The 26,459-nt window shown below is 40.7% G+C and overlaps 1 pseudogene; it reads right to left on the bottom strand.

The window, feature by feature from the left end:
* Nucleotides 1–10: 10 nt before the first annotated feature.
* Nucleotides 11–19,247, bottom strand: LOC124008941 (annotated as a pseudogene).
* Between the last annotated feature and the right edge of the window lie 7,212 nt (nt 19,248–26,459).

Genomic DNA, 26,459 nt, shown 5'->3' on the forward strand with positions numbered 1-26,459 from the left:
ACAACAAATGTACTGTTATGTCAGGTAAAAGGGATTTATTAAAGCATGAAAACATTCTTGGATGTGCATCTTTGCACACATTACATGGACACGTTAAAGCATACACCAAAACAATACAGCTCACAGCCTGAAGATGGTACCGCTTGTGCTAAAATAATGGGTTCAACTCCATCTTTAGAAACATCTAGTTAAGACTGTATGGCTTTTCCGACATTTGTGAAGAGACTGTTTATTGTAAGGGCGTTCTCCACCCTCACCAACTTTAGGATAGGCACACAGTGATTTGCGCTTTCTTCTGTAGATTGACCTATCGAGATGGTGTTGGGTTTGAGTCATTGGTACCCTCTTACACAGTAATAACACAGTACTGTTGCACAATATCAGGTCTGAGATGTTCGCCATGGTTCATATGACTCATTTGAATGATACCACTCCGTTTAATCCCTATATACATGATTAAAGCTCGCATTGTGCTTTTCCTGCTGGCTGCCAATCCAAGGCATCAGAACTTTAAAAAACAACAACAAATGCAATGTGCAGGGCAGAAGCATTAATGCATGGCTCTGTCTTTAGGATTCCAGCTCTACATTTGCACTTCTATATACACACCTGTACTTAGACACCTGCTCATTTGGTTTAACATACTCTTATACTCAGACCATTGTTCATCTAAAAACAGAATACTTCAATTCCTGTGTATTGAGAATCCATACAATCTGTTTCAGCAAAAGAATAAGAAATGAGCAGTGTCCTTTTTATTGCGTAACATTTAATACAAAAACAGCACTGTGACACAGTGCATGGTAAAGTGACATTCGCAGTGTAACTTTGATGTCATATTTGTACAGTGAATTTTGATGCCCCCAAACCACAAACCAGTTATTTAAACTATCTTTGACAACACTGTCTACTTTCTTCTCTCTTAGATGTTTATATCTGATGCATTTCAAAGTGCTTTTATTTTGTACATGAAAGAAGAGCTGCTCTCTTTGAGGTAAATTACCATCTCTTAAGACAGATTTTGTATGTGATGTTGCATTTGCTCCACTTGTTTTGTGAAATGGAAAGTCGTGTTTTTTTCCCCACCTGATTTACACTTTAGACTGCCGGACATCCTTCCACTCCATCTTAGTGTTCTGCAGCGCCTGAGTCTTCTTCTCATCCACCTGCACATAGTCCACCCTGTGTTCATCAGCAAGGAGGGGCTTCTGGAAGACATCCCAGCAGAGTTGGTGTACAGTCAACTATGGTAATTACATTATTCAATCAAAACCTGCATCCAGAATGGAACTACCAGTCTTACATTTTGGGTCCCGTGCGGCTCAGTTTGTGGAGCATAGCACTTTGTGGGTTTGATACGGCGACCAGTATGAAAAAGTACTAAAAGGTATGCACTCACTGTAAGTTGCTCTAAAAAAGAGCATCTGTTAAATGACTAAAATGTAAATGTACATAGATTACCTTTCTCTCCTTTCCATAAAGTGAAAATCTATTTTAAATTGATGCTGTTTTGTCAGTTATTCAGTGGATATAATGCAGTCTTATAGTTGCATGTAATATGTCCCCTATGCTTCAGACTGAAGGAAAGCATTACTATTCCTTTCGCTATGTTTTTTTCAGATTGAGAGTGAATGACTTGTCACCAAAACAATGAGTCACTGACATTATTGTCTCACAGTATGCAGCTGACTGATTCATTACCGTGGAAATGGACACAGCTACACCCTGCAAGTGCTATTTCATTCTTATCACACATTTGCTTGAATTTGAGCCAAAACCACAATGTAATGTATTGTTTACCTCTGTACTATTGAATCCAGATGGAAGATGGGACAATAAAACAAAAACAAAATGAAATGATAGATACAATTTATGTATGTTGTTCACTGTTTTAAAGTCTGACCAGTATGTGTGTTTTCAAATACTATTTAAATGAAAACCTATTTTGCACCCCTGCTCAGATGGTGACAGACCAATAATTTGGCTTGATATCTAACATACAAGTCAATGCAAAAGTGGCACTTCAAGAAAATGTCACATACAGAATACAGATAAAGAGTCACCCAAGGACCTGTTGCCTAGATACAGGCGCATGGCACATTCAATTGGAGATTGAAAGATAAGAGTGAGCAAAGCAACAAATATCAGATTATTCCCCTAGATTGGTAATAGTAGCAATAATGAAAATGTATGACACCAATCTATCTACTATCATGCATACCAATTAAGCATGCAGAGACAAAGCTGTATTACTGTAAAGGGAATTTTCCAATTAAAAAGTAATTACCCACACACACTAGAATGACCAGAGGGTATTGTAGTGGATGATGACTGTAATTTGAAGTCCTTAAAGCTGCCAGTGGCAGCTCAAAGTGAAAGACAGGCACTTCTAATGTCGTTAAATGGTTGAATTGAGCCCATGTCTTGCTTTGGAGACAAACCCATTCCAACCATTTGACCTCTATTTATTCAATCAAGCTTACCTTTTGCACAGGAGACGGGGATGCGGAATTGAAATCCAGTGAAAGGTAGTCAAGGTTTGATCTCCTAAGCCACGGCTGGGTGGCTCCATCGTTTGTAGAGAAGAACAGCGGCCTTGACTCCTGAAATTAAAGTAATCTCACTTACAATGAGGCTCACTTCATATTCATCTCTGAATATGTTGTCATACGGTCCACCAATGCTGAACACTTTCCATTTGTATCGCTAGTTTCAGGTGAAGATCAATTGTCATATTTTAAGCCTTTCTTGGTACTGCAAACATGAATTAATAATTGTGATGCTCAAACCTTTATTTCTTTGCTTTAGGCAGTTTGGAACTCTGAGTTTAGACACAACTGCTGAATTATTCATGGAAGGGGAGGAAAGCAGTCTACCTATACAGTGACTAGGGTACTTTTCTCTCTCTCTGTATATTGTGGAAACGAAAGTGTATATGTATAACTATTTGTGGTGTCAATATACATGCAGAAGGTAACTTTACTGTTGGAATGCCGCTGGCTTCTTGGTCTCCTTTAATTCCCAGTTGTCCTTGTCTTCTCTCCAGTAGGACTTGCAGTGAATTTCTAACACAAACAAACATATCAACACACAAACAAATTAATACATTTTTCCCTCCTTTTTCATTTTAAAATTTGGACAGAAAGAGAGCTGAGAGTTCAGGGTGGATATAGTTACATCTCTGACTCACCCTGGCTCTGTTATGGTTCTGATCAGAGGCATATGGGTCGGACATTCTCTGATAGTGGACAGGCCCCTCAGGTCCAGTGGTGGAGGCCGGGCTACGAACCAGAGAAACAACATGGTGAGGTGAGGCAAGCAACCCTCAAATCCTCTATCGGACAATAATGATCAGGTCTACTTTTCTCCAAACAAAGGGCATTTGTGTTGAAATAGCAATATTTCAAAAAGAGCCATGCTGCAAATACTGTCCCGAAAGAAGACTTTCACAGACGAAGACATGTATCCAATAGTGGGTCTTGTGGGAGTCACAAGGTTCAATAGAATGTAAAACCTTATTCACTTTGCTTTCAGAAAAATACATGCTTATGAAAGCATTTTTTATGCTTCCTCTACTGAGTACGATGATTGAATAGATTATGTAGCCCTTTAGACAGGACTTTTTCCTTCCTTTTTGCTCATTACCTCTCCTGCGTGGTTTGAGATCCCTGTTGATTGGAGGTGGTTCTAAATCCCCAGGTAGACCTGCAGTGGGAAAGGGGGTGGGAGCGAGAGGGGCCTCTGTTTTGCCATTAGCCTTGAGGAAGCTGATTGTAGTGGGGCTCATAGGGATGTAGCCGTCCGATACATCTTCACCAACACAGACAGTTGGAGAGGCCATGGGCACGTACGAGTCCTCATGGCAGTTTGGACTTTGAGTGGCAATGAAATGTGGCTGCAAAAAGACAACAAGACCAGACCAACTTGGAAATGTGTAGTAGACCATGGCTTATAATGATGTAGAAAAGTCACTTGTAAATCCTGTATTGTTGTTTGACATTCAAGAAAGCAAAAAATGACAGTTAACAGGTATTACCTGCTATGAACCTTCCAACAACATTATGTCCAAAACATTTTGTAGTATTGAAAATGCCCATCAGTTCCCATCAATTGCATGTACATGTGTTCTTACCAAATTAAGACTGAGCCTTTTGTTCCTGCTCCTCAGTGCACTCCCCTCAATGTCTTCTAGATTAGACAGAAATATCACTGATGAAGGCAGTTGTGATGTTATATAACAGACAAAATGACACTGTGTGGTTGGAAACATGATTGGTCAGAATCAATACATCTGCTGACTGTATATATTACATATACCGTATAATGTATACCAGTTCATGGAGCCAGGTATGAAGGGCCTCAACTGAAGGACTCTGCTGATTATATACTGTACCTCTTCTGAAGTGGTCTGGCAGGCCTGAGAGAGAGATCCTCCGGGGGGATGAGTGCAGGTTGGCCTGTGAGCTGCTGCCCAACCCCATCCAGAGGCCCATGGGAGCCCTCATTACTAAGGTGCTCTGAGAGGTGGATAGACTTGGGGGGCAGAGGAGGGGGAGTTAGTCCATCAGTAGTTACTTCCAATATGGCAGAAGAATATGGCTTATCAAACTGGAAGATGTCGGGTGTACGGTTGAGAGTTCGAGGAGAGGAAGAGGATGACGTGGGGCCACATGGGGCGCTGAAAGGGGGGTCATGCATCCTTATATGGGGGAAGGGGGGGGGGAAGATGGTCCAGTGTGGGGAAAGGGGGACAGAGATGGTCCAGTGTGGGGAAAGGGAGACCGAGAAGGATCAGTTGAAGAGAAGACATCTTCTGTAGTAGCGTCTGATGAATTCTGTTCCAGAGATCGCTCAGAGTTTGAAAAGCTGTCACATCTAAAAAAGAATGAAAAAGGAAAACACAGTGCTTATCGTTTATCATCGTTAAAACAATGTGTGGATATGGTGTCCAATTTGAGGTTTGAGAAGTATAGACTACATACCTAAAGATGCTGAACCTCCCTGTCTCACACTGTGAGAGGAAGAGGTAGTCCATTGGATGGTTGGGATTCATCAGGCTGGGCATCTCAACTCTGCTGTTGCCATAGGCCATGAAGTCATGGTTGGAAATGAATGACATATTTCGGGAGAGAGCAGGTGAAGGCTGCTGGGAGGTTGGGTTGTGCGAAAAACCTTCCTCTGATTCTGAAAAAACAGATATGTGGGGAGAGAGCAAGAGAGAGAGAATATAAGGAATAGAGGGAAAAGAGAGAAGAAATCCATAGTTTCTACATTAGTTCTGAGCTGGCTCAGAATGATGTTACATTCATTAGGCCAGAGTCAAACAGGAATCCTGATGTGTCTCTTGACAAATGTGACCTCTGAGACGTAGTTGTCAATGATCTCCAGCAGATGGCAGTGGAATGAATTTGAGCAGTGCTTCAAATGCTTTTGCTCTTGTCCATGCCCCTTTACCGTAAACAAAGCCCCTACCATATAGCTATTCAGACTGAGCAGCCCCTCTGCTAAAAAAAAATCCACTATGGTACATTATGATCACATCACCTGTGTATGTATAAACATGTTGTATGTTGTATAAACATGTGACATGCATATAAACATTATCTCACCAGCACCATAAAACATAAGAATGAGAAGAAAAAAGACCAGGAAAAATATGGAAAAAAGAAAGACCATTCTTAACTCCTCCAAACCATATATAATACATATTTTGTGTCTGTGTTAAAGCGCATTCAGAAAGTACTCAGACCCTTAACTGTTTCCACATTTTGTTAGTTTACAGCCTTATTCTAAAATGGCTTAAATAAAAATGTCCATCTCTGCAGCACTCCACCAATCAGGCCTTTATGGTAGAGTGGCCAGCCGGAAGCCACTCCTCAGTAAAAGGCACATGACAGCCTGCTCGGAGTTTGCCAAAAGTTTGCCAAAAGACTCTCAGACCATGAGAAACAAGATTCTCTGGTCTGAGGAAACCAAGATTGAACTCTTTCACCTGAATGCTAAGCATCATGTCTGGAGGAAACCTGATACCATCCCTATGGTGAAGCATGGTGGTGGCAGTATCATGCTGTGGAGATGTTTTTCAAATACAGGGACTGGGAGACTAGTCAGGATCGAGGGAAAGATGAACGGAGCTCAGACTGGGGTGAATGTTCACCTTCTAACAGGACAACGACCCTAAGCACAGAGCCAAGACAATGCAGGAGTGGCTTCGGGACAAGGCTCTGAATGTCCTCGAGTGGCCTAGCCGGAGCCCGGACTTGAACCTGATTGAACATCTCTGGAGAGACCTGAAAATAGCTATGCAGCGACGCTCCCCATCCAACCTGACAGAGATTGAGAGGATCTACAGAGAACAATAGGATAAACTCCCCAAATACAGGTGAGCCAAGCTTGTAGCATCATGCCCATGAAGACTCAAGGCTGTAATCGCTGCCAAAGGTGCTTCAACAAAGTAAAGGGTCTGAATACTTATGTAAATGTGATATTTCAAAATGTCTAAAAACCTGTTTTTGCTTTGTCATTATGGGGTATTGTGTGTAGATTGATGAGGGGGGAAACAATTTAATCAATTTTAGTATAAGGCTGTAAAGTAACAAAATGTGGAAATTGTCAAGGGATCATTTCCAAAGGCGCTGTATAGTTGTGTTTTTGAGTTTTCGACTGAAAATGTTTGAGGCAAGGTGCTGACTACTGGAACACAGCTATAACTATTTGTTTTCTTATAAAATAGTTATAGTTGAGCAGTGAGACATGCAGACAGGAGCATGAGATCTATATGGTCAGGATATAAGGGGAAACATCCATGTTATCATCATTCACATGTTGCTTAAGTAGTATTTCACTTAATCATTGGCAATCATCTCTGCTTGGCTTTCAGTAACTGAGTTCATTATAGTTATAAAGACCTAGTACGGGTGTCAGTATGGGGGAGATAACATGGGTTTTATCTATAAACGATTTGTGTATTTATATTTCTACAGTCAATGTCAATTTCTACAGACACTGTGAAAAATGAATACTGAATGCTCTAATTAGTTATGTATTTATAAGACTCATATTGTAACATCAGGCAGAGCCTAAACTTCTTATTTTTTCAGCACACGAAACAGCAGATAAAAATAAACAATTGTGGCAGTATCTCTTGTGTGTTTCTTTCACAATGGATTTATCAGTGTGTGGATTGAATTACATTCACATTCATACATTTAGTATTTACTTCTTTTAAATGTGTAATGGATAGTCAACAAGTTCAGAATTTCATTGACTTAATGTCTCACATTGTGTTATCTTTCCCAGTTATGTGTAAACCTTGGGTTTGCTTCTGTTCCTCTGGGCTATAATCTCTTATCTTTGTCTGGATATCATGTAGTCTGCCCTATCTGCTCCACACAGACAACAATGTTTTACTAAATGTTCCAACTGCCAACTCTTATTAACTCCAAACCAGGGAGAGAGCTGTGGAAAAGACATGAAGGCAAGAGAGTATGGTTTCTAAGTGTTCAAGCTTCCACCTCCAACTGTTCAAGCATCACCATGGCTGAACTTCCATGCCTGTAGAGAGTTGTAATGTCTATGGCACTATGAGTTTCACAGAGAAAGATAGCTAGTAATAGAATTGGGTAAAATAAATCAGATTTTACTGCAGCTCTGTCCACCGCTTAACTATGTTTGTAATAAAAAAATATAAAAAAATGTCACTTTGGTACATTTTTCAGATGTAAGTGGTGTCTTTTCAAAATGTTGAAGTTAATCTCAAACTAGTTTTTATTAAATATAATTAGTAAAACTTTATTGGTGTATATCACCTTGTCACACCTGTCTTTGTGATTGTCACCACCCCCCTCCAGGTGTCGACCATCTTCCCCATTATCCCCTGTGTATTTATACCTGTGTTCTCTGTTTGTCTGTTGCCAGTTTGTCTTGTTTGTCAAGTCCAGCATTTTTGTTCTCAGCTCCTGCTTTTCCCAGTCTCTCTTTTTCTTTCCCTCCTGGTTTTGACCCTTGCATGTCCTGACTCTGAGCCCGACAGCCGACCTGTACCTTTGCCCCACCTCTGGATTATTGACGTCTGCCTACCCTGAGCCTGCCTGCCGTCCGGTACCGTTGCCCTACCTCTGGTTCACTGACCCCTGCCTGCCTTGACCTGTCTATTGCCTGCCCTTGTTGGATTATTAAACCATTGTTAATTTGACGTGTCTTCATCCTGGTCTTACATAACTGTGCACTCGCCTCAAACAATAGCTTGGTATTCTTTCACTGTAATAGCTACTGTAAATTGGACAGTGCAGTTTTTAATTAACAATAATTGAAGCTTTCTGCCCATATCAGATATGTCTATGTCCTGGGAAATGTTCTTGTAGCTGGGAGGGGTCACCGATTTTGTATAGGTTGATTGAATTCGTTCTGACATTTTTTGATTTCTTGATTTTAGTTTTTGATTTACTTGTGTACTTTTAAAAAAACATTTTACTGCACTGTTAGAAGTTAGTAACACAAGCATTTCGCCGCACCCGCTATAACATCTGCTAAACTATGTATTTGACCAATACACTTTGATTCAATTTGATTTGATTATTTCCGAATGGTAGCACATAGAGTGACTTTCCACTTTGTACTATTGAAGCACACTAGTTGAAGTATTTACAACCACATCCATATATGATTTGGTTTTGACCTTCCAATGTAAATTGATGTAAATTTATACATTTATGAAAAAATATAGATTTGTACAGTGCTCAGCTACATACACTGAACAAATATAGAAATGCAACATGAAACAATTTCAAAGATTTTATTAAGTTGCAGTTCATATAAGGAAATCAGTCAATTGAAATAAATAAATGAGGCCCTAATGTACGAATTTCACATGGCTGGGAATACAGAAATACATCTGTTGGTCACAGACACCTTAAAAAAAGGAAAGGGCGTGGATCAGAAAACCAGTCAGTATTTGGTATGACCGCCATTTGCCTCATGCAGCGAGACACATCTCCTTCACATAAGGTTAATCAGGCTGTTGATTGTGGCATGTGGAATGTTGTCCCACTCCTCTTCAATGGCTGTACGAAGTTGCTGGATATTGGCGGGAACTGTTACATGCTGTTGTACATGTTGATCCAGAGCATCCCAAACATGCTCAATGGGTGAAATGTCTGGTGAGTATGCAGACCACTGGGACATTTTCAGCTTCCAGGAATTGTGTATAGATCCTTGCGACATGGGGCAGTACATTATCATGCTAAAACATGAGGTGATGGTGGTGGATGAATGGCACGACAATGGGACTCAGGATCTCATCACAGTATCTCCATCTATAAAATGCAATTGTGTTCATTGTCCGTAGCTTATGCCTGCTCATACCATAAACCCACCTCCATCACAGCACTCTGTTCACAACATTGACATCAGCAAATAGCTCGGCCACACGAGGCCATACACGCTGTCTGCCATCTGCCAGTTACAGTTGAAACTGGGATTCATCCGTGAAGAGCACACTTCTCCAGTGTGTCAGTGGCCATCTAAGATGAGAATTTGCTCACTGAAGTCAGTTACGACGCCAAACTGAAGTCAGGTCAAAACCCTGGTGAGGACGACGAACATGCAGATGAGCTTCCCTAAGACGGCTTCTGACAGTTTGTGCAGAAATTCTTTGGTTGTGCAAACCCACAGTTTCATCAGCTAGTTGGCTAGTCTCAAACACTCTCACAGGGGAAGAAGCTGGATATGGTGGTCCTGGGCTGGCCTGGTTACACATGGTCTGTGTTTGTGAGCTGGTTGGACATACTGCCAAATTCTCTAAATCGATGTTAGAGGCAGTTTATGGTAGAGAAATTAACATTCAATTCTTTGGCAACAGCTCTGGTGGACATTCCTGCAATCAGCATGCCAATTGGACACTCCACTCAAAACTTCAGACATCTATGGCATTGTGTTGTGTGACAAAACTGCACATTTTAGCTTCTTGACATGCCACACCTGTCAGGTGGATGGATTATCTTGACAAATGAGAAATGGTCACTAACAGGGATGTAAACACATTTGTCCACAAAATTTGAGAAAAATAATATTTTTGTGCATATGGATCATTTTTGGGGTCTTTTATTTCAGCTCATGAAACATGGGACCAACACTTTACAAGTTGCGTTTATATTTTTGTTCAGTGTATGTAAAATAGGCACAGTATTGTTTTGGTTCAGTACAGTAGTTATCTGTTTTGAGACGTTTGATTAAGTGACAGTTAAATGTACTGTTAACAAATGACAAGACAATCATATAAAAAGTAATATGTATATTGCATTGTGAAAAGAAAATACTTGAATATTGAAAGAGTTATTTGGTGCAGTGAACAAGTGACTTTGTGAATTTGTTTGTTGTACAGATGTAGGATCTTAATTTGAGACAATTTGGAATATAATTATTTAGCAACAGAAAATGTGAATTGTTATGTAGATTTTAATTAATGAACATCTTTGTAGGGGTTGATACATTTTTCATAAGGGAAAATCAAGTCAGAACTTCAGAAGCCTTTTTAAAACTGAAATACACTACAAGTTTTAAATGTCCCGCATTGTAGGAAAGATGGTGATCAAGGGTGATCAAATTAATTAAGATCCTACATCTGTACTTAGTCAACTGAAAATCAGTTTTGAAACATGAGTCATTTTGATAATCTGTTTACATTGTTGTACGAAGAGTTGTACCCCACACTGGTTAAAAATGTACCACACACTAGAGAAAAATGCATCAAAGTGATTGAAAAAAACTGTAACACTCAGAATCTCTTTGCAAAATCATTTGATTATTGCTACAACATTGAGGTAGGTGAGTGCGTGCATGTATGCATGTGTGAGTGCATTCCTACTTGCGAGTTTGTGTGTGGTGTGTGTGCATACATCTTTGTATTTCTATCATTTAGTGTGCATGTATAGTGCATTAGGACATTTTTCACACCCCTTCCCCTTTTCCACATTTTTGTTACATTACAGCTTTATTTTAAAATGGATTACATAAAAAAAATCCTTATCAATCTACACACAATAGTCCATAATGACAATGCGAAACATTTTTTAAAAAGTTTTGCAAATTTATTACAAATAACAGCTGAAATACCTTATTTACATAAGTATTCAGACCCTTTGCTATTAGACTCAAAATTGAGCTCAGGTGCATCCTGTTTTCATTGATCATCCTTGACAGTGGTGATGTGTCATTCAGGGCAGGTAGGGCAGAACCCCACCTGTTTTGAGACACACCTGTTTAGCTATAAAAAATAAAAATAAATTATTTTTGTGGGCCTGTTTTGCATGTTATATTGGCATTAAAAACGTGTGAAATGTCAGTCTGCAAATTATGTAAAAAATAATAATAATTGAATTAATAAAGCCACGGACAAACATCTCTTTTTTGCTTTCTTGAGACACTACGTCACTGCAAAATGTACGGTTAGAGCTTGAACATTCAAGCCCCTTGGGTGCACCCATAGACTTAAATTAGAAGTGCCCATCCAAGAAGGCTCAAAGTCATTGGCCACAGATATATCTACCGCAGCTTTGATTAGACTGATCATGTCAACATCATACTTTCAGAAAGGAGTGATCATCATGCATCAAGTCGGCGATCTAGTGGCAAAATCCTTTTCAATCCTTGTCATTTGATAAGAAAATATAGATACAACGTTTCAGTGCTCATCGGCCATTGGACATAAGCATTACACAACAAATTGGAAATCACAAATTAAACAATGAGTGCTAAAGAGCCACTGCAGCCCCGGGTTCGATCCCAGGCTGTGTCACAGCCGACTGTGACCGGGAGACCCATGAGGCGGCACACAATTGGTCCAGCAACGTCCGGGTTAGAGGAGGGTTTAGTCCCTTTCCCCCTCATAATTGAGCCTATTATTCTGATTTGGTGGTACACATGTAGCCTATAGCCTGTTTTAGAGAAATGTAATCATTGAATATTGTAAGAGCTTTCATTGTCTGCTTATATGCCCACTTTATTTATCCTATGTTCTGAATTCTGTCGCTGTACATTTCAAAAGTGCTGAACATTTTTTTATATTGACTACGTTCGTCCTAGCTCGCTCATTAATGTCTTAATCCAAATGACGGATTCACTCATTTCCGCTCCTCGTCCCCTTATGCCATAGTTTGTTCTTATCAGTTGTCGGTAGAAACCACATTTGTTTAAGCAAATCAGTCATATCAGCTATGTTTTTTTTAAAGACTGTAAATTAATCTGAATGAACTGTTTCGCTGCCAGAAAGGCTCCGACAATAGCCAGGTGTAGCAGTGATAAGGCTACACCTTATAAGTGACTACATGGTGCTGAAAAGATTGGGACATCTTTATGTAGGCCCTAACAGTTTGTTGACACCATTTGTCACCATTATAGTGCAATTAATTTATTGTTAAGTGTGGTGTTGTGCTGTGTAGTGGCTTTGCTGGCAATGTGGGGAGTTTGCCCCACCAAGATATACATGCTAAAATCGCCACTGATCCGTGAGATGTTTCTACAACTTGATTAAAGTCCACCTGGTAAATTCTATTGATTGGACATGATTTGGAATGGGACACACATGTCTATAAAAGGTCTATAAAAGGTCTCACAGATAACCGTGCATGCAGAGCAAAAACCAAGCCGTGAGGTCGAGGGAATTGTCCATAGAGCTCCGTGACAGAATTGTGTCAAGGCAGAGATCTGGAAAAGGGTAACATTGAAGGTCCCCAAGAACACAGTGGCCTCCAATGGAAGAAGGTTGGAACCACCAAATCTGCCAAACTGTGCAATCGAGGGAGAAGTGCCTTGGTCAAGGAGGTGACTCTGACAGAGCTACGGAGTTCCTCTGTGGAGATGGGAGAATCTTCCAGAATGACAACCATCTCTGCAGCACTCCACCATTCAGACCTTTATGGTAGAGTGGCCAGATGGAAACCACTCCTCAGTAAAAGGCACATGACAGCCTGCTTGGATTTTGCAAAAAGACACCTTAAGGACTCTCAGACCATGAGAAACATAATTCTCTGGTCTGATGAAACCAAGATTAAACTCTTTGGCTTGAATGCCAAGCGTCACATCTGGAGGAAACCTGGCACCATCCCTATGGTGAAGCATGGTCGTGGCAGCATCATGCTGTGAGGATGTTTTTCAGCAGCGGGGACTTGGAGACTACTCAGGATTGACGGACAGATGAACGAAGCAAAGTACAGAGAGATCCTTGATGAAAACCTTCTCCAGAGCACTCAGGACCTCACCTACCAACAGGACAACGACTCTAAACACACAGCCAAGACAACCTAGGAGTGGCTTTGGGACAAGTCTCTGAATTTCCTTGAGTGGCCCAGCCAGAGCCCAGACTTTAACCCTGAACGAGCATCTCTGGAGAGACCTGAAAATAGCTGTGCAGCCGATGCTCCACATCCAACCTGACAAAGCTTGAAAGGATCTGCAAAGAAGAATAGGAGAAACTCCCCAAATACAGATGTGCCAAGCTTGTAGCGTCATACCCCAAAATACCTGAGGCTTTAATCAATTCCAAAGGTGCTTCAACAACGTACTGAGTAAAGGGTCTGAATACTTATGTAAATGTAATATTTACATTTGATTTTTAATACATTTGCAAAAATGTATTAAAAAAAAACGTTTTTCTTTGTCATTATGGGGTATTGCGTTCAGATTTATGAGGGTAAAAAACAATTGAATCTGAATACTTTCCGAATGCACTGTACATCAGGGTCCCTTTGCAAAACCGGTTATAACCTCCAGAGCCTTTCCTGGTTAAATAAAGGTTAATTAAAATATATTCTGCTCATACTATTCATAAAATTGTTTACCATCAATAAATCGTATGTATTTCAATGTCATTGCATAAGTGACAAAAGTACATTTCTTCAGCCCAATAACTTTATCGGCCCAAAACTTTAGAGGCAGTAATCCACTTGTCCTGCAGCAGTAATGATTGAAACATCTCCTTTAAATGCAATGCAAAACTGCACATGACAAATTAATATTGTCCATTCATTGATTTACCAGTCATCATCAGATTACCACCTAAATGGTATGTTATCTCAGTCTTGAATTTATATATCCTTCCTTAAACATGCCTACATGTCACGTTCTGACCATGGTACTTGTGTGTTTTCCTTGTTTTAGTGTTGGTCAGGACGTGAGCTGGGTGGGCATTCTATGTTGTGTATCTTGTTTGTCTATTTCTATGTTTGGCCTGATATGGTTCTCAATCAGAGGCAGATGTTGGTCATTGTCTCTGATTGGGAACCATATTTAGGTAGCCTGTTTTGTGTTGGTATTTGTGGGTGGTTGTTTCCTGTCTCTGTGTTCTCTGCACCAGATAGGACTGTTTTGGGGAATTTTGCCACGTTTATTGTTTTGTAGTGTGTTCATGTTTGAGTTTCTCTTATTAAAAACACTTACCACGCTGTACATTGGTCCTCCGATCCTTCCCTCCTCTCCTCTTCAGATGAAGAGGAGGAGGAAAACCCTTACACTACATGACTACTCTGTCATAGGATGAAAGCCTCCAACAAAGGTTGAATACCAAACTATGTTTCTCTATATTCTTTGTTGAAATTGAACACATAAATGTGATTTTGTAACTTATACTAATAATTCATTTAATTTGTAAAGCGCATTTCTCACACCCAAGGTGCCTAAACTGTAACTGCAATTATCTGTGTCTCTGTACGAGTTCCTTACCTGTCCCATCATCCATACTCAGAGGTCCAAAGTGACAGATCTCCCTGATCTGACTGACCCAAATGTTCATCTCCTCCTCAGTCTTGGCCACCAGGTAGAACATGCGAGACGACGTCTTGACAACAAAGAGGTGCTGGTTCTGGAACTCCCTCTTGACCAGGCATTGCTCCGTCTGCATCTGAACCTCACACTCTCTCAGGTCGATAGTGCGGATGGGCTTCTTTGAGGTCTTGTTTCGGTAGTACTCCAACACATCTGGGTTCCCACTCATACGTCCTCTTTGAAGAACAAACCAACGTCTCCTCCATGCCTAGGGGACAGAGAACTACGCAGATTAACATACTGTACTGTTGCACCTTGTACGTATAGACAAATAAATATAATACAATTATTCTGCAGACATATGTAGACTAGTTGCCTTAGTTGGTTAGTAACCTTAGAAATATTTGGTTGGTAATCATGGTTGGTGTATTTTTATGTGACTTTAGGTTCAACCATGGCCTCAGCCATAGAATGTTGCTGTTCTCTATCAATGTTTATTTCATAGTTTATCAACAGAACCATCAGTGAAACATTTTAACATGGTAGCTCAATACAGAAAAATGTGAACTATTTTTATGTCCCCTGACTGTGACTAAAGATTCTTTGTACAAAGCACTGTCTTTATCCTCATGTAGTTTCCAGCATTGTGACCTGTGTCAATCAGTTTATGTCACACGTATTGCATCGGGGAACATACATTTTTAGTCATGGAAAATGTACCACTGCTCTTCTGACCACGTTCATTTGGCAACACAACCTTAATTTACCACAGCTATAGACAACACCCTTTTTCTTGCTTTTGGTACGGTTGTTGTGAGGAACTGACAACAACGTTTCCCAGAAGTGCTGAGAAGAGGAAGTTAATTCTATGTAGAAGAGAAGGTCTGACACGAACAAAAAGCTAATTGTACTGCAGTGTGGGTCACTACCGTATTGGGGGAGATTAAAAAGGCAACCTCTTTTTCTGCTGAAGTTTTTCATGCCAGAATGGATACCGATTAGTATAGGAGGGGTTTTTGTTTTCAGTAATGCTATGAGAATGTGATGCTTAGCTGGTTCTCTTCATTTTGATACTGGAATAAGGCCTAACTGAAGTACTTCAAAATGTTGGTCTTGACCTCGTGGTCACTCACATGGGCTATGAGTCATATGTCCATCTATATACTAACTGTCAAATATTCATGACTGACTTCCATAGGCCTACTACGTCTGTTCTTCAATCTTCACCCATGTACTATTTAAAGCCATTTCCAATACCACCTTTGTAGCAGCAGTTGTATATTTTTATACCATTTTGACTAATACATTCAGTATTCAGGTGATTCATGCATTATTCTACCTGTCAAACATCTGTTGTCATGGAACACTGGATGGTCTGAAATGAAATCATAGCTGTTTTTGAGCTTTGAGAGTACATTTAATGAAACATCCTATCATAAAGAAGAAATGTGATTTGTTTTGAAGAGGCAGTGGTATTAGCATATTGGCAACAACACTTTTTGTAGTTGTCTGTGTTACACTATTATTCTTATCTCAGTTGACAAAGGAAATGTGTGCTATAACCCACCAGCTACCAAATTCAGGAATATATTGTTTATCTTTGTGATGATCTTTCAAGAGAGCTATGAACATGCTCAGAACGTTTGTTTGAAACCACAACTCTGTCTTGTTGTGCCCACACTCATATTCAAATCAATCATAAACAGTGAACCAGTTGTAAATCCTCATTTGCATCACACAGTGCTAGGAAAGAGGACAGAGATACAGAGAGTAGGGCAGCTCATGTTCATCATCAGTGCTACATGTTCAGTATGTCAAAGCATATTTAACATGCATGATGTGGGAATAATTAACACACGCATACGCATGCACACACTAGCACACGCACTCTACGCACACGTACATTGTAATATTGTTGTATGGTGGTGTTATACATTTTGTATTCTAGATATGTAGTAGTGTAATAATGTTATATGATGTACCGTTTTATCTTTGGTTTTATTTGTGATGTGAGTGTCTTAATGTGTTTGGACCCCAGGAAGAGTAGCTGCTGCCTTGGCTGCAGCTAATGGGGATCACTAATAAAAACAATACCAACATCCCCTAACGGGAAATATCCTCACACTCTAGAAACATCTACAGAATCATGCATAAAAACACTTCCTTGTTGTGGTGATAATGGCTTTATTGAGTGCGAACTCAACTCTGCTGGAAGATAAACTAGGCCTATTCTATTGAGAGTGATGTTTTTCAACCATACCATTTTTTTTGGAACATGTTTCCCAATGATATTTTTTATAAAATGAAAACTTTTAACTATTTTACCTCTACAGATCTGTCACGTTCTGACCTTAGTTCCTTTGTTTTGTCTTTGTTTTAGTATGGTCAGGGCATGAGTTGGGGTGGGCAGTCTATGTTTGTTTTTCTATGTTGTATTTTGCGTTTGGCCTGGTATGGTTCTCAATCAGAGGCAGGTGTCGTTAGTTCTCTGATTGAGAATCATACTTGGGTAGCCTTTTCCCACCAATGTTTCTTGGGTGATTGTTTTCTGTGTCTGTGTGTTCCACACGGAAATGTTTCGGTTTTCCTTTCTGTCTTTCAATTTGTTATTTTGTATTTTTCGTGTTCAGTGACTTTGTTCATTAAAACATGACGAACACTTACCACGCTGCATATTGGTCCGATCTCTCATACCCCTCGTTAGAGGAGGATGAATCCTGTTACAAGATCCTTTAATTTGTTTTGTTTTCCCTTACGCAGGCATTGTCTTTTTATTTATTTAAATGTGGTTAACTTATGTACTTATGTATGTTAACTTATGGGCCACTGACAATGCTAGCTGTGACCTCTGTGTGTTGGAGAATTGAAACTGTCTGTGACTTTCACTCTCTGAGTCTCATCATTAGTGTTTCTAAGAGCTAGCTGCTCTGGGCCTTCACTTGCTATGTGTAGGGAGTGATGAGTCCAATGTATGCCCACACACTTTTCTCTTGTGTATGGTTAGTCTGGTCCTTGCAAAGGGAAACTTTGTTCTTCCGGTTTGTCTGTGTCCTCCACAAAGCCCTTGAACTATTTCTCACCAAATAGTATTTCTGAAGTGACTCTCTTTCCAGTGAATTACCCCCTTAATCTGTGCTAGTTTTCAGAAAAGCCATCCTCCTCTCTACTCTGTAGTGCAAACAGAGTACAAAAAGCCATCATAAAGCCTGGTCATTTCTGCCTGTCGGGTCATTCTGTACTGCTTGGCAGCGACAGTACTTCCCATGTTTTGCAATACACACCCAAATTTCACAGAATGAGAGGCCAACAGTCTCAACACACATCCCAGAATGGGTGGCCTCCCCCTTTCCTCCCTACACAACAACATTCTCACATGACCCCTACAGAAACATTGCAGATTGCCAGGCACTTGTCCCAGTTCACTTTTGGTCAAACATGCTAATCCAGACATGTTAACATTAGAGTATAATACACTTGAATTATTACTAAGAGGTAAACCCATCTGCAAAAAATATAAAATTCTAAACAAAGTAAAAAATGGTAAACATTATGGTTTATAAGCAGTTTGATATGTTTAAAACACATACATTTACTGAAGGAGATTAAAATGCTATTTTCACAGTGCATTAATGATTCACATCAGCATGACCAGCAGTTATAACAGCATGTCCTACAGTATGTAATGGCCACTACTATAGTGAGGAGGAAGACACTGGTGAGGTTGCATGAAAACACTATTTACAAAAAGGCATACAATGGTCATTATTCTACATGCCTCTGCAAGCTTCATTTCAGAAAAGAAAAACCAACAGTATCTTGTGAACTAACGGCATAGCAGTGCAGCTGTGTTGATAACTGAGAATCACACACACACACTAACTGAGAAACACACACACACACACACACACACACACACACACACACACACACACACACACACACACACACACACACACACACACACACACACACACACACACACACACACACACACACACACACACACACACACACACACACACACACACACACACACACACACACACACACACACACACACACACACACACACACACACACACACACACACATTGTTCTGTCTGCAGCAGGAACTGGTACTACTATACTGCTTGGCTATAATGCATCACAATAGCACAGAAGCCAGCAACCCGCCCAGCCTGTTCCCCTACTCACGTATCTCTTTAGTTTCTTCTCAGGGGGAGATTTGATGAGCCAGCCAGTGCAGACCACATCCCCTGCACTCATCTTGACTGCAGAGGGAATCCGGCGTGTTTTCTGGATATAATTGTCTGTAGCACTGATGGCTGCTGCTGCTGTGAAACTGTGAGCAGCACCAGGCGATTCCTGTGTTCTTGTATACAGCCTACAGCCGTACCAAAAGGAGGAAGTCAAGCCATTGATCACACTGACAGACAAGGGGAGATGGAGAGAGAGAGAGAGAGGAGGGAGGGAGGGAGGGAGGGAGGGGGAGGGAGGGAGGGAGGGAGGGAGGGAGGGAGGGAGGGAGGGAGGGAGGGAGGGAGGGAGGGAGGGAGGGAGAAAAAGGAGGGGAAGAGAGAGAGGGGGAGATGTGTGTATGCTTGTCTGTAGATGTGTGTGGGTCTGCAGATTGTGTGGGTCTGACAGAGAGACTGAGTAAGTGTGTGTGAGAGAGAGAGAGAGAGAGAGAGAGAGAGAGAGAGAGAGAGAGAGAGAGAGAGAGAGAGAGAGAGAGAGAGAGAGGAACATGTGTGTGTGTGTGTGTGTGTGTGTGTGTGTGTGTGTGTGTGTGTGTGTGTGTGTGTGTGTGTGTGTGTGTGTGTGTGTGTGTGTGTGTGTGTGTGTGTGTGTGTGTGTGTGTGTGTGTGTGTGTGTGTGTGTCTGTCTGTCTGTCTGTCTGTCTGTCTGTCTGTCTGTCTGTCTGTCTGTCTGTCTGTCTGTCTGTGTTTACAGAGAAAAGACCAGCACATGAGAATATTTTTTTCTAAACAGAGCAGCACTCGTGGATGAGCTGTAGTTGAACTGTGTCTGGCTGAAAAGTGCTGTGGAGGGAGTTTCATGAGCCATCTGTCACATCAGCCCTCGCAATGTTCAATATCTTAGTGTCAGAATACCGGTGTGTACCAAAATAACAACCTCAGTCCTAGAACAACAACCATATCTACATGTACATACTACCTCAATCAGCCTGGCTAACCGGTGTCTGTATGTAGCCTCGCTACTTTTATAGCTTTGCTACTGTATAGAGCCTGTCTTTTTACTGTTGTTTCATTTCTTTACCTACCTATTGTTCACCTAATACATTTTTTTGCATTATTGGTTTGAGCCTGTAAGTAAGCATTTCACTGTAAGGTCTACCTGAAATAAATAACAAAATACAATTTATTTGTTATTTTGTTTGTGCATGTTAAATGCACTAACAGAGGGTCAATTTTATAGCTAACCTTGGTATTGCATGTTTCATGTAAATTCTACAAAAACCTTTCGAATTTGAAACATAGAACTGATTACAATAGGCTGCTTGTAGGGGAAATTAAATAACTAGGGATAATGATGTGGGATGTTTTAGTGAAGGAGACATCATGCTTTGGGTTAGAATGCCTCTGTCTGATAAAATATAAAACAAAACAACAACAACAACTAAAACTAAAACTGGGTTGTTGGTCTAAGGCCAAATTATTTAGGGCTCAACATGATTGTAAAACATATATACAGTGCCTTCAGAAAGTGTTCACACCGCTTGACTTCCACATTTTGTTGTGTTACAGCCTGAATTTAAAATGGATTCAATTGAGATTGTTTGTCACTGTCTTACACACAATACCCCATAATGTCAGGGTGGAATTATATTTTTTATAAATTGTACAAATGAATTCAAAATGAAAAGATGAAATGTCTTAAGTTAATAAGTATTCAACCCCTTTGTTATGGCAAGCATAAATAAGTTCAGGAGTAAAAATGTGCTTAACAAATCACATAATAAGTTGTATGGACTTATTACTGTGTGCAATAAAAGTGTTTAACATGATTTTTGAATAACTACCTAATCTCTGTACCCCACACAGATTCAACCACAAAGACCAGGGAGGTTTTCCAATGCCTCGCAAAGAAGGGAACCTATTGGTAGATAGGTAAAAAAAAAGCCTAAATGGCATACCCAAATCTAACTGTACATCAGGCCTTAAAGCGAGGATATGCACATTCTTGGTACCACCTGAATATAGGAGAATATAACACAATAGATCTGGTAGAATGAAATACCATCTTTGAAATGCAAGAGAACGGTACCAGTTCTATCCATCACTCTGATTGTAATTCCGATAGTGGCAGTGGTATATGTGCAAAGTTTCAGACAGATAACTTGAGGAATGAGTGAACTACAAGACTTTTAGTGTGAAGTCCCCAGGTACAATTGGGCAAATTGTGAAGGAGACATTCGCATTCATATGACATTTCTCTGCAAGAATATCGTAAAATCTGTATACTTGGACTTTGATTTAGCTTTCGAAGTATTAGTAGCCATATTATAAGTTCAACATTTGCAAAACAACCAGTTTTCATAACTTCATAACTCTGAATATTCTAATAATTTCTGTTCAAAATGAAAAGGTATACTGTCATACAAGGTTAGTAGCTAAATTATGACATATATATGGTTTCCGGATACTCCCGTAAAGCCCAGCTCATTGACTATCTAGCTAGCTTGGTTTGACCCTGATTGGTGCTTATTTGACAAAGATACATTCGTTCAAGTGATGACTGCCCGTGTCATCGGCGTGTCATGAAGGCATCGCTCTCTGACCAAATATGGTGTCCTACATACTATATACTACACCCCTAATGATATAGTGAAGTCTTGTTACCTTCTAGTATCTCTGAGGAATACATACACATGTAATTTGACTCGTTGAAACAACGTTCAGGGTGAGATTTTCACAGATTCCTTTCTTTGCAAATTGAATGAGTGGAAATACAAAATCGATTGTGCATACTATATGGACCTTTAGGATATGTAAAAGGGTTTTATCTAACAAAACGACACTTCATGTTATCTCTGGAACCATTGGGATGATAAATCAGAACAAGATTTCAGAATGTAAGTACACATTTCACCCTCAGAGGTAAATTTATCAAATCTATCGCATGAAAAAAAGTGTTTTGTTGTTAGGAGCTCTCCTCAAACAATAGCATAGCATTTTTTTCGCAGTAATAGTTACTGTAAATTGGACAGTGCAGTTATATTGACAAGAATTTAAGCTTTTAGCCGATATAAGACACTTATATGTACCGACATTTGTTGTTTCTCTAAAGTCTGCGTTCTTGACATAAGGCGCTTCATGATTTATAACTTTCCAACTGTCCCGAGTGCCAAATTCAAACTACAGAAAAATCAATATTCAACATTCACAAAAATACAAGTGTAATACATCAAAATGAAGCTTAGCTTCTTGTTATCCAGTTGCTGTGTCAGATTTCAAAAAGGCTTTATGGCGAAATTATACCATGCGATTATCTGAGGACAAACACATGAAAATCGTTTTTCAACCAGGCAGGTGCAACACAAAAGTCAGAAATAACGATATAATAAATGCCTTACTTTTGAAGATCTTCTTCTTGTTGCAATCCCAGATGTCTCAGTGACACAATGAATGATCGTTTTGTTCGATAAATTCCTTCTTTATATCCCCAAAATGTCAATTTATTTGGCGCGTTTGATTCAGAAATACACCGGTTCCAACTCGCCCAACATGACAACAAAGTATTTAATAAGTTACCTGTAAACTTTGTCCAAACATTTATAACGACGTTCCTAATCCAACCTCAGGTATCCTAAAATGTAAATGTAAATCAAATTTAAGATGGGATAATCTGTTTCCAATACCGAAGAAAAATAACATGGTCCTGTTCAAGCTCAACAAAAGACTAGGGACCTTCAGATAGACACGTACAAAGAAAAGCACTACTTCTTCATTTCTCAAAAGAAAACATCAACCAATTTCTAAAGACTGTTGACATCTAGTGGAAGCGATAGGAACTGCAACCAGGTTCCTAATAAGTAGGTTTTCCCATAGAAAACTATTGGAAAATCCTATGACCTCAATTTTTTCCCCCTGAATGGTTTGTTCTCGGGTTTCACCTGCCAAATCAGTTATGTTATACTCACAGACATTATTTTAACAGTTTTAGGAACATTAGAGTGTTTTCTATCCAAATCTACCAAATCTATATCTTAGCTTCTGGGCCTGAGTAACAAGCAGTTTACTTTGGGCACGCTTTTCATCTGGATGTCAAAATACTGCCCCCTAGCCTTAAGAAGAAGATTTATTAAAACAGTTACAGAGTTTAATGGCTGTGACAGGAGAAAACTGATGATGGATCGACATCATTGTAGTTATTCCACAATACTGACCTAATTTAGGGTGGCAGGTAGCCTAGAGGTTAGAGTGTTGGGTCAATAACAGTAAAGGTTGCTAGTTCAAATCCTCACTGAGAGGTGAACAATTGGTTGACGTGCCCTTGAGCAATACACTTACCCTAGTTGCTCTGGATAATAGCACCTAATAAATGACTACAATTTTAATTGACAGGGTGAAAAGAAGGAAGCCTGTACAGAATAAAAATGTTCCTGTTTGCAATAAGGCACTAAACTTGTAACTTTTTTCCTGAATATAAAGTGTTATGTTTGGGGCAAATCCAATACAACACATTACTGTGTATCACTCTCCATATTTTCAAGCGTAATGGTGGCTGCATCATGTTATAGGTATGCTTGTAATCGTTAAGGACTGGGGAGTTTTTCAGGATAAAAATAAATCAACTGAATGTAGCTAACCACAGGCAAAATCCTAGAGGAAAACCATTCCACCAGTCACTGGGAGATCAATTCACATTTCAGCAGGACAATAACTTAAAATACAAGTCTAAGTCTACCCTGGAGTTCCTTAACAAGAAGTCGGTGAACATTCCTGAGTGGAAATGCAGGTGTGGAAGGCTCTTAGATAACTTACCCACAAAGACTCACAGCTGTAATCACTGCCAAAGGTGCTCCTACAAAATATTGACTTGGGGTTGTGAATACTTATATAAATGTCTTTATTTATTTTTCAATAAATTTGCAAACATTTATAAAAACATGTTTTCACTTTGTCATTATGAGGTATTGTGTGTAATCTACACACAATACCCCAAAATGACAAATCAAAAACAGGTCAATTTGGTTTTTAGCAAATATATATATTTTAAAAAATACAGAAATACCTTATTTACATAAGTATTCAGACCCTTTGCTATGAAACTCGAAATTGAGCTTAGGTGCATCCTGTTTCGATTGATAATCCTTGAGATATTTCTACAACTTGATTGTAGTCCACCTGTGGTAAATTCAATTGACTGGACATGATTTGGAAAAACACACACATTTACATTTAAGTCATTTAGCAGACGCTCTTATCCAGAGCGACTTACAAATTGGTGCATTCACCTTATGACATCCAGTGGAACAGTCACTTTACAATAGTGCATCTAAATCTTAAAGGGGGGGGTGAGAGGGATTACTTATCCTATCCTAGGTATTCCTTAAAGAGGTGGGGTTTCAGGTGTCTCCGGAAGGTGGTGATTGACTCCGCTGTCCTGGCGTCGTGAGGGAGTTTGTTCCACCATTGGGGGGCCAGAGCAGCGAACAGTTTTGACTGGGCTGAGCGGGAGTTGTACTTCCTCAGTGGTAGGGAGGCGAGCAGGCCAGAGGTGGATGAACGCAGTGCCCTTGTTTGGGTGTAGGGCCTGATCAGAGCCTGGAGGTACTGAGGTGCCGTTCCCCTCACAGCTCCGTAGGCAAGCACCATGGTCTTGTAGCGGATGCGAGCTTCAACTGGAAGCCAGTGGAGAGAGCGGAGGAGCGGGGTGACGTGAGAGAACTTGGGAAGGTTGAACACCAGACGGGCTGCGGCGTTCTGGATGAGTTGTAGGGGTTTAATGGCACAGGCAGGGAGCCCAGCCAACAGCGAGTTGCAGTAATCCAGACGGGAGATGACAAGTGCCTGGATTAGGACCTGCGCCGCTTCCTGTGTGAGGCAGGGTCGTACTCTGTGGATGTTGTAGAGCATGAACCTACAGGAACGGGCCACCGCCTTGATGTTAGTTGAGAACGACAGGGTGTTGTCCAGGATCACGCCAAGGTTCTTAGCGCTCTGAGAGGAGGACACAATGGAGTTGTCAACCGTGATGGCGAGATCATGGAACGGGCAGTCCTTCCCTGGGAGGAAGAGCAGCTCCGTCTTGCCGAGGTTCAGCTTGAGGTGGTGATCCGTCATCCACACTGATATGTCTGCCAGACATGCAGAGATGCGATTCGCCACCTAGTCATCAGAAGGGGGAAAGCTTTCCCCCATCAGAAGGGGGAAAGCTAACCTATATAGACACACACCTGTCTATATAGGTTCCACAGTTGACAATGCATGTCAGAGCAAGAACCAAGCCATGAGGTCGAAGAAACAAAGAGATCTTCTGTTGAATCTGACAATTAATCTTAATGGTTGTACAGTCGTCTCAAATAAAACTGTGAAGGACCTCGGCGTTACTCTGGACCCTGATCTCTCTTTTGAAGAATACATCAAGACCATTTCGAGGACAGCTTTTTTCCATCTACGTAACATTGCAAAAATCAGAAACTTTCTGTCCAAAAATGATGCAGAAAAATTAATCCATGCTTTTGTCACTTCTAGGTTAGACTACTGCAATGCTCTATTTTCCGGCTACCCGGATAAAGCACTAAATAAACTTCAGTTAGTGCTAAATACGGCTGCTAGAATCCTGACTAGAACCAAAAAATTTGATCATATTACTCCAGTGCTAGCCTCTCTACACTGGCTTCCTGTCAAAGCAAGGGCTGATTTCAAGGTTTTACTGCTAACCTACAAAGCATTACATGGGCTTGCTCCTACCTACCTTTCTGATTTGGTCCTGCCGTACATACCTATACGTACGCTACGGTCACAAGACGCAGGCCTCCTAATTGTCCCTAGAATTTCTAAGCAAACAGCTGGAGGCAGGGCTTTCTCCTATAGAGCTCCATTTTTATGGAACGGTCTGCCTACCCATGTCAGAGACGCAAACTCGGTCTCAACCTTTAAGTCTTTACTGAAGACTCATCTCTTCAGTGGGTCATATGATTGAGTGTAGTCTGGCCCAGGAGTGGGAAGGTGAACGGAAAGGCTCTGGAGCAACGAACCGCCCTTGCTGTCTCTGCCTGGCCGGTTCCCCTTTTTCCACTGGGATTCTCTGCCTCTAACCCTGTTACGGGGGCTGAGTCACTGGCTTGCTGGGGCTCTCTCGTGCCGTCCCTGGGGGGTGCGTCACCTGGGTGGGTTGATTCACTGTTGTGGTCGGCCTGTCTGGGTTTCCCCCCTTGGGTTGTACCGTGTCGGAGATCTTTGTGGGCTATACTCGGCCTTGTCTCAGGATGGTAAGTTGGTGGTTGAAGATTTCCCTCTAGTGGTGTGGGGGCTGTGCTTTGGCAGAGTGGGTGGGGTTATATCCTTCCTGTTTGGCCCTGTCCGGGGGTGTCCTCGGATGGGGCCACAGTGTCTCCTGACCCCTCCTGTCTCAGCCTCCAGTATTTATGCTGCAGTAGTTTATGTGTCGGGGGCTAGGGTCAGTTTGTTTATCTGGAGTACTTCTCCTGTCCTATTCGGTGTCCTGTGTAA

This window comes from Oncorhynchus gorbuscha, linkage group LG02, assembly GCF_021184085.1.
Source record: "Oncorhynchus gorbuscha isolate QuinsamMale2020 ecotype Even-year linkage group LG02, OgorEven_v1.0, whole genome shotgun sequence".
NCBI lineage: Eukaryota > Metazoa > Chordata > Actinopteri > Salmoniformes > Salmonidae > Oncorhynchus > Oncorhynchus gorbuscha.